At 41.6% G+C, this 9,163-nt stretch overlaps 1 protein-coding gene across 2 annotated transcripts in view; it reads right to left on the bottom strand.

Moving 5' to 3' along the window:
• flrt2 (fibronectin leucine rich transmembrane protein 2) overlaps positions 1-9,163 on the bottom strand; it is a 56,883-nt gene that overhangs the window by 8,903 nt on the left and 38,817 nt on the right. The gene's annotated exons all lie outside the window — the stretch shown is intronic.

The following is a 9,163-nucleotide window of genomic DNA, read 5'->3' as shown; positions in this document are numbered from 1 at the left end:
TACGTTCGCCAATTTAAAATATTATTTTTTAACTGAAGAAAGTCTCAGTTTATAGTTAAACTGTTGAAGTATAAAACTGTAAAGTTTTGTAATTACATAAAATACGTAATTACAAAGACTACGCACTTCAATATCTCATGGATGACGTCTCGCTGAAGCTACGATGTCTGTGTGTACCGTACCGGTCTCGCTCGTTCTTTTGCTTCTCTGCTGAAAACACTTCACCGGATAAAACCCATCAGGTACGATAACGTTATGTGTTGTGGAACAGAGCTAAGCTAGCTAGCTAGCGAGCAAGTTGAGCATCAAGCTAGGTGACGTAAATTGTGCCAGACGAGAGATGTAGTTCACTGAGCGGTTTCACACTAAACTAAGTTGTACTACGACAAACCTACGGCTAACTGAGACTTTCTTCGGTTGAAAAATTATCTTTTAAATTGACCACCATCATATTTGTAAACTATGGCTCAATTCAAACGGGATCAAAAAATAATTTGCCTCTCCCCGTTCATATTTTTTCCGAGTTAAGGTCCCATGAGGTCCACCGGAAGGGGCGTGACTTCGGCTCTCTATACAAAGTTAACAGCACAATAGTTCCTCCCAAATGCTGAATGTTATGTAGGGTCAGACAGCTCACTATCAACCTTATGTGAGCATGATGTGGTCTCCTAGCAATGCTGGCTATCAAATGTCAGCCATCGTTGCCATGGAGAAATGCCACCCAGAGGCTTGAAGCTTTAACATTTCCACAAATATGTCCTAAACTGTTTGATCCTCTTGAGATAGAGACATATGTACAACAGCCACAGTATCATATAGATGTATATTCCCTTACGCAGGAAAGGGCATGCAAATTAATTACAGAAGAGAGGAGGACTCAAATTTCAGTTTGCCCTGACAAAAAGAAATACTAAAGCTGTCATGTTCTGTGTTTCCCATGTTTATAGCTAAAGCCCCGGGTCAGAAAGGCACAGAGCAGTCACATGATCCCCACGGGTCATGCAGGTGCACGTTTTTTGCCTTTGATCTGCGCTTTCCGTTGCCAAATGGTATTAATGTAGCTCGCTGACTCCTGGTGACCCACTTCACCCAGATAACTCGGGAAAACTTTCCCGAACAAATGCCGTCGCTTGTGCTCAAAAATCACCAATGTCGTTTTGTCCAACCAGGGGGGCCGGAGCGCGTGCCGTTGAAAGTCTTCTGATACGTCCGCTCCCCCCCGCGAGATGACGGGGTTGTCCCCAGTGTTTGCCTTTCATGTTTCATTTTGGCTGCCACGTCCCCCCGAGATGGACGGCCGCTGCAAGGCCCAGTCCGCAACATTTAATTCCTTCATAAATCAAGCTTCTGTGCTGTCTTCATGAATTATTGATTGAGTGAATTTAGCGGAAGCAGCCTATTTTTATTTTCTCCTTGATGGACATGTTTTGCAGTAGTGCGCTCTTTTCCTGGTCGGTGCAGCATTATGGAATGTCTCTTTCTGGCATGCAAATGGGGATAAAATGACAGACGCTTAAACAGGCGATAGAAGGGCCTGTATAGGCAAATAGGGTCAAGCTATTATCCGGCATGTTAATATGATTTTGTTCATTGTTTTCAATGCAAAATAACTGAGCAGGAGTTAGATGTAAAATAGTCTGATTACATTAGATAAAAAAAAATGACTTTACATTTTTGAATGAAGGTTGACTGAATAAAGCTAAAAAAGTGAAACATCTATATGGTGACTTGTTGAACAAAAATTTTAATGTACAACCTATGAATGCAAAAAAACAATAAAGAAACTGTAAAAAAGAAAAAAATCTTATAAAATGTCACTGTATCCTGACATGAGTAGATGAGACAGATAATCTGTGAAAAAAATATGTTCCCCTGCCACCCCATCTTACCTGGCCCCCAAAAAGTGTGCCTGGCTTTGAAGCCAATTTGATTTAGCGGCCAAGCAGTGAAATGACACCCTCTGTGTCTGTGACGGGATGCCATGGGGCCCAAAAAGACTTTTTACCCATAGCCTTGCATGGCGAAAGAGACATCTGTAAATCAGTGGCTACATGTTTTTGGGCATCACAACCCGTGCGAAATGACTCGTTTCATTTTTAGAACTTGGTCTGATAACGTCGATCGGTTCGGTCCAATAACATTCGGAAAGTCTAGAGGAGCTGCAAGATAAAAATTGTTTAATCCCCATTCAAGTTGGTGGAGCGCTTAACCGGAAGTTAGTCTAGTGCGCCTGCTCTATGGGCCTCACACAGTGCCAAAGCAGCGCCGAGCAACCCTTGTAATTTTATACTCAGAAGTTTAACGCTTTTGGCTTCACGCGTCACTGACAGACTCTCATAGGAACGAACAGGGCTCCGCCTCGAACGCTGCATCCAGGTTTTTAGGATACATTCATGCATTCTTCAGCTAAACAGTACACTGAAAACATTTGAGGCGAGAAATAGGCAATGCAGTTACAAAATCGTGATTCGTATTTGATCAGCGCGGCCTGTGGTTTTACAGTTTAAATCTGGAAGTCTTTGGCACTGCGTAACAGACCCCTCGGCTCTGATTGGTTGTTTACTTTCTGGCGAGGTGGGATCTTGCAAATGGCATTAGGAGCACCCGGAGGAGGCAGAGGAACGTGTCTTTTTCACAGATGATCTGCCTCATGTGCTACTGTCAGGATATAATAACAGTGTTTTTTTTTTATAAAAGTGAACTACTGTGGCTTTAAGTTCTGTATTGCAGACATATTTTAGTCTACACCCTCTCTGGAATCTCAAAGTGGAATTTCCCTTTCTCTGCCTTGCCCAGAGACCTTCCCAGAGTTTTGGTGTGGCGTATTTACTCTGCACGCTTGTGTACCTTGATAAAAGTGCAGATACACATGACCCCCCGAGCACATCAAAGCCTGCTCTGTCCATCTGCTCCTGTTTGGGCCCCAAACTGTGTTAAAGGAGGGTGGAAAAGGGGGTGGAGGGATAAAGTCCACACAGATATGCAGATATGTTGATCCCTTGGTAATATTCATTCCATTCCCCCGGAGACATCATTAGCTTATCACATTTCTCCCTGCATGAATTTACATATGGACACTGAAAGGCACTTCAAAAGGTGCCAACAACATCAGTTTGTTTAAAAAATAAACTCCCAAGTATTGGCATGGATCTTTGAAAGAAATATATATTGCAATATATTGAAGCCGTGATATAAGCAGGACCTCCCCCTGGAGATTCCAGTGGCTTCAAGAAAAATATTCTGATAACGTTTAGAACGCGCGATCAATGTGTTGATTAATTTCTAAGGCGATGTAATTATGTTTACCCCCGTCGATTATCAATCTACAGGCAACTAATGTCCCAGCATGGCTGCCAGAAGAGGGTGGCGCATTTTCACAGCCGAGGAAACTAGTGAGCCAACACCATACTGTACGTATAATTGACTCGAGGGGTGTGCTGAGAGGAGACGAGGGAGTCAGAGGAGTGCACCAACTCCTGAGCCTCGCTAGACTAAAACTCGTTTTTGCTTCCACTTCAAGTATTTGTTTTATTGCTCTGTTTCTGTGCAAAGATATTAATATTGACAGATGCGGGGGAAAATGCAGCACACAAACAACAAATACAACATTTTGTAAGAGGACATCTCCAATTAGTTGGCAGAAGTAGACTAAAGCAACACACACACACACACACACACACACACACACACACACACAAACACACACCACTTGCTTTGTCTCCTTTGTGAAGCAGGGAATGAATTCGCCCGAAGACCGATTTCAAAAGGAAAGAAAATTTCCACACACACATTTTATATCTGCATTTGGTTGATTTGGTCGGCCTAAGGTTTCGGTCCCAGGGACCTTTCTCAGGACACGTGTCTACAGACCAACATCGACTGACCCAATAAACCAAACGCTGAGGTGAAAAGTATGTGCAGGTATATTCTTTCTTTTTGAAAATACCTAAAGGGTAACACTTTACATGAAAGTATCGACATAATCGTGACATGACACTAGGGCTGTCCTTGACTAAAGAACTCCTTAGTTGACTAACACTTATATGATTTTGTCGACTAATCGATTAGTTGATTTAATTGACAGAGCTGTGCGCTTTGAAAGGTGGTTAAGACTAGAAAAGCACAATATAAATGTAGTTAATTAACCATCTGTAAAACTGAATTTCTCCACAATTAATCTTGCAAAAGCACCACTTTAAATCTTGTGTTTACCGTAAATGTGGTCATAAGTTTCTTGGAAATGAGTAATTAAGCATGAATAAGCATAAAAAATGACTAATCGACTAAAGAAATCTTAATCGACTAAGACTAAGACCAAAACGACCGATTAGTCGACTAATCGACTAAGAGGTGGCAGCCCTACATGACACTGTCAAAACTATGACATGACACTGTCATAAACGTGTCATAAACGTTATAAACATGTCATAAACGTTTATGACTTCTGTCATTAAGTGTCATTCGGTTTTTGTCATGACACGTTGACATTGTTTGGGTTGAAAACTTGACATTAATCAAAGTGACATTACCAGAAGTTGTCTTGGCCATGATAAGTTGACATTATATTTGTTTGGGATGTCTTTGTAATGACAATTTGACGTTAACCAGGATGACATTACCAGAGGATGTCTTTGTCATGACAACTTGACATTCAATTTCTTTGGAGTGTCCTTATTAAGACAACTTGACATTAAACAGGATGACATTATGTCAAGTTGTCATGACAAAGACATCCCAAACCAATTTATTGTCAACTTGTGACCAAGACAACTTCTGGTAATGTCACTTTGATTAATGTCAACTTGTCATAATCAAGACAACCCAAACAATGTCAACTTGTCATGACAAAACCCGAATGACAGAAGTCATAAACGTTTATGACTGGTTTATGACGTTTATGACACGTTTATGACAGTGTCATGCCATAGTTATAGCAGTGTCATGTCACGATTATGTCTATACCTTCAAGTAAAGTGTTCCCAAATAGAGTTCGATTAATCACAGTGGTGGAATGTAACTAAGTACATTTACTCAAGCACTGTACTTAAGTAGAAATTTGAGGTACTTGTACTTTACTTGAGTCTTTTCTTTTAATGCTACTATCTCCTACTCCACTACATTTCAGAGAGAACTATTGTACTTTTCACTACAATACAATGGCCTACAAGTCCAGCTGAAATGATTGGCAGATTAAACACTTAGTTGATTGACAGAACTGTTTGGATCGTTTCCAATTCCTAAAATGTGAGTACTTTTACTTCTAACACTTTATGTACATTTTCCTGATGATACTTACGCACTTTCATTTAAGTAACATTTTCATTGCAGGACTTGTAACAGAGTATTTTTTTTACAGTGTGGTATTGATACTTTTACTTAAGTAAAGGATCTGAATACTTCTTCCACCGCTGATTAACCAACATCACCGTCCTTCCTTATTAAAGTCAAACAAATCGACTGCCTTTCATGTGAGAAATGTCAACACAGCACCGCTCCCTCCGAGCCTCCTAATGTCACAAGGGGTGTTCTGTGTGCATTAAAAATGTATACGAGATTTATTTGTGAGCATTAAAATTGCTTTTAGAAGAAGTGAAACGGTCTGTCGGGCTGTCAAAAGGCCGCCGATGCTCAATCAGGGTCGTTTCATGAGTGGCAGCGAAGGCAGCACGCGCTCACATGAGCATGTGAATTATAGGGGAGGCAAAGTGAATGCAGTGTCCTGACTGAATGCTGCCCTGTGCTAATGCCAGGCTGTAAAAACACTGACTTGACAACAAGCAAGCCCCTGTAGTTCTGCTGAGGGAGGGATGGGGGAGAAAGAAGCAGAGTGAGAGGAGAGGAGAGGGGAAGGGGGGAAAGAGGGAGAGAGGGGAAGGTAGAGTGGGGGGGACAGAGACAGAAGGAAAAAATGGGTGCCGAGGTTTAAAAATCACTCAAAAGAGGAGAGGAGGAGAGGATTGTGGATTACTGCTGTTTCTGACATGTCATCATTGATTTAATACCTCAGACAACTGCTTAGCAACGTGTAATTGTTAAGATAAGTGGGGGCCATTTTGTTCTGACATGTGCTGCTCTCTGCTATTAAAATAAATGTGGATTTGGAAGGTCTTATTTATCTCCAGTTTGTCAAGTTCAGTGCATGCATAGCAGTATATCATGGTCAAGTGTAGCCCCATTTTGTGTCGTACATAAATTACCATTATATTCCGGTTATAGAGCTAAGCCTCCGATGTTCCAAAAAATAAAAACCCAGATTGCTTAACAACACTTACTTCTGTATTTTCAGAATCATCAAAATATTAAGTCTGTTGCACGATAAAAAGATTTTAGCCAATTTCTTAAAGGGACACTTTGCGGATTCTAATCCAGCTCTGTGTCATTTTTGTGTGGGCAGTGTGTTCAGATGAACATTGTTTGGCTTTCCTCCGTGGTGCCAATGCACGGCGCTCGGAGCAGCCGAGGTCTGCCGTGATACACTAGATTTTGCGTCTTCCGGCAGATAACTCTAGCACCACTAGCAGGTTGACATTTTGTTTTGAAAGTAATTGCCTTGACAACTATTGGATGGATTACCATGAAATGTGGTATATATAGTCATGTAGTCCAGAGGATGAACCCTAATGACTTTGGTGATCTCCTGCCTTTTCTAATTGGTCCGAAACTTTGGTTCAGGACCAAATACATGCAAAACTAATGACTTTCCTATCGGCATCAGCTGTATTTTTTTTGTTGCCAATTAGTGATAATTAGCAAATGTTAGCATGCTAACATGCTAAAGTAAGATGGTGAATATGGTAAACATTATACATGCTAAACAAGTAAGCCTGATCTCATGACCATATGTTGGGTGCGTGTTGGGAGTGTTTTAATCCAAACCACGATCTTTTTCCTAAACTTAACTAGTTGTTTCGTGGCCTAAACTTAACTTTTTTCATCGCTGCATAACGCTCACTCTTTCTTGCCTAAACGTAACCGTAATCTCCGCCGAAACGACCGGCAGCTCTGTGCTCTGTACCTGGCTCACAGTCACCTATTCTCGGCTAACTGAACCACCAACTACCGCTGATATGATGGAGCACCATGCGGCGCACCGTTGCCGGTGTCCCAGAGCTCTGTAGCGGCTGAACACATCTACTAACTGTCCCTGATACGGCCGAGCCGTGACGGAGGTCTGGAGCCGGCGTCACAAAGCTCTGTAGCAGCTTAAACAGCTAGCAACTGCCGCTCAGCGTAACGGAGCTCTGTAGCCGATGTCACGTGACCAGCCGGCGGTCTCCTAGTTTTCGTATGATATCATACATTTAGTGTCCACAACTATTCGTACGATGTCATACGAACCCGTTCATGAGAATGCGTCGAACAGGTGCAACGATAGAGGTTAGAATGTAGTTACCGAACAAGTCACTGAACGAAACCGGTATACTGCACAAGCGTTGACACTTACAGCTAGGTATGAAGTGTTAAGGTTAGGGTTATGTCAAAAGACAGGGTTTGGGTACATGTCACTAGTTATAGAGTTAGTTCTGTCTTCATGTATAATAAAGTATAAAGTAGATTATTGCTGCGTTTGGCCTTATATTTATTCATTACAACGTCGCATTGTAGCAGGGTTTAGCTGTCAACTGTGTTCCACTGTCTGTGTGTTGACGTTACACAATTTGCCCGTGTTGTTGTTCGCTAACTACATTAGGCATCTACCAACCAAGTGCAGCCTCACAGAGATACTAGCATGGCTGCAGACTCTTGGTTCCTTGTTCAAAGATTGCCAGGTATACATGTTTGCTTTGACTCAAATGTAGGGATAAGGCATTAGAGCCACGGACTGGAGCTGTGCTCGAGCGCTGTCATTTAGACTTTCAATCAACATTTGTACTTCCATTTAGGTAATTTCCTCCATTTACCCCCGGGCTGACTTCAGACAGTTTCTCGGGAATAGATCATTGTGCTGTGTACCTATATGGGTTAATGAAGTGAAGAGAAAGAGTGTGGAGAAAACAATGTCATGACATGCCTGCTTGTTCACATGAGGAACGACGGTCCTCAAGATTCATTTTTGTAACACGAAAATGCAAAGATGTGCCTCCCTAGCAAGAAGCCCTTGGGGTTTTTTTTTTTCATTGTGCTGTGTGAGTTAGTTCCAAAACCTTTACCACTGATGTTTTATAGCTAAAGATTTCTCAGCTGAATCCTCACTAGAGCTTTTCCTGGAAATAAGGGTGTCATCATGTTGTCTACATTTGGTCACATATTTATGAAAAAAAGATAAAACGCAGGCTTGAAAAATGTGAAATAATTCATGTATGGTTGTTTTAAGCATTAAAAGGCTTAAATGTGTGTGTGTGTGTTCTGAGATCTTTACAAACCTTGTATTTTACCTTATTTGGTGAAAATGTGCTGCTACACATTGTTTCTTATTATTTCATACATGATGTTGGGAAACTTCACAGACGGAGTAAGAATGACACAGCACTGAGTTGTTAAAAACAGCCGTGCCGTTTAGGAGTAAAAGTAAAAGGGCCCGCGAGACGGCAACTTACAAGAGAGCGTCAGAGAAAGAATAGAAGAGGAGAAAAATAGACAGATGCCAGGAAGGAGCAGGTCCCGGGGTCACGCAAAAGATGGGTCTGATCCCACCTCCAATCCCTGCAGCTTTTCTTTTGTTTGAAGTCACATCTGGGCTAAATTTCCCCTTCTGACTTGAGCGAAGAGGAAGTCTTCTGGGTGGGTGGAAGGGGGCTCAGGGCCGCTCCTGCCTCCCAGGCGAAACTGTACAAATACTGTCAGCCCATGAGTCACTAAAGCAGGGATTGTTCAAACCTATATCAGACCCTGATTCAGGGCTCATCAGGGTGGATTCCTGATGACTACTGGAAGGACCAGACCAGCGGTGGAAGAAGTATTTGGATCCTTTACTTAAGTAAAAGTACTAATACCAAACTGTTAAAATACTTTTTAATCGGCTAATCGTTTCAGCTGGACCTGTATATTGTTGGTTAGTTTAATTTATAATAAAACATCATATGTGTTTGGTGTGCAAAAATCCTAATTTCTAAACTAACTAGTAACTAAAACTGTCAGATTAATGTAGTGGAGTAGAAGTAGAAAGTGTAAGGAAAAGAAAGACTCAAGTACCTCCAATTTGTACTTAAGTACAGTACTTCAG

This window comes from Perca flavescens, chromosome 18 (genome assembly GCF_004354835.1).
Source record: "Perca flavescens isolate YP-PL-M2 chromosome 18, PFLA_1.0, whole genome shotgun sequence".
Taxonomy (NCBI): Eukaryota; Metazoa; Chordata; class Actinopteri; order Perciformes; family Percidae; genus Perca; species Perca flavescens.
This window is presented reverse-complemented; position numbering and strand designations above follow the sequence as displayed.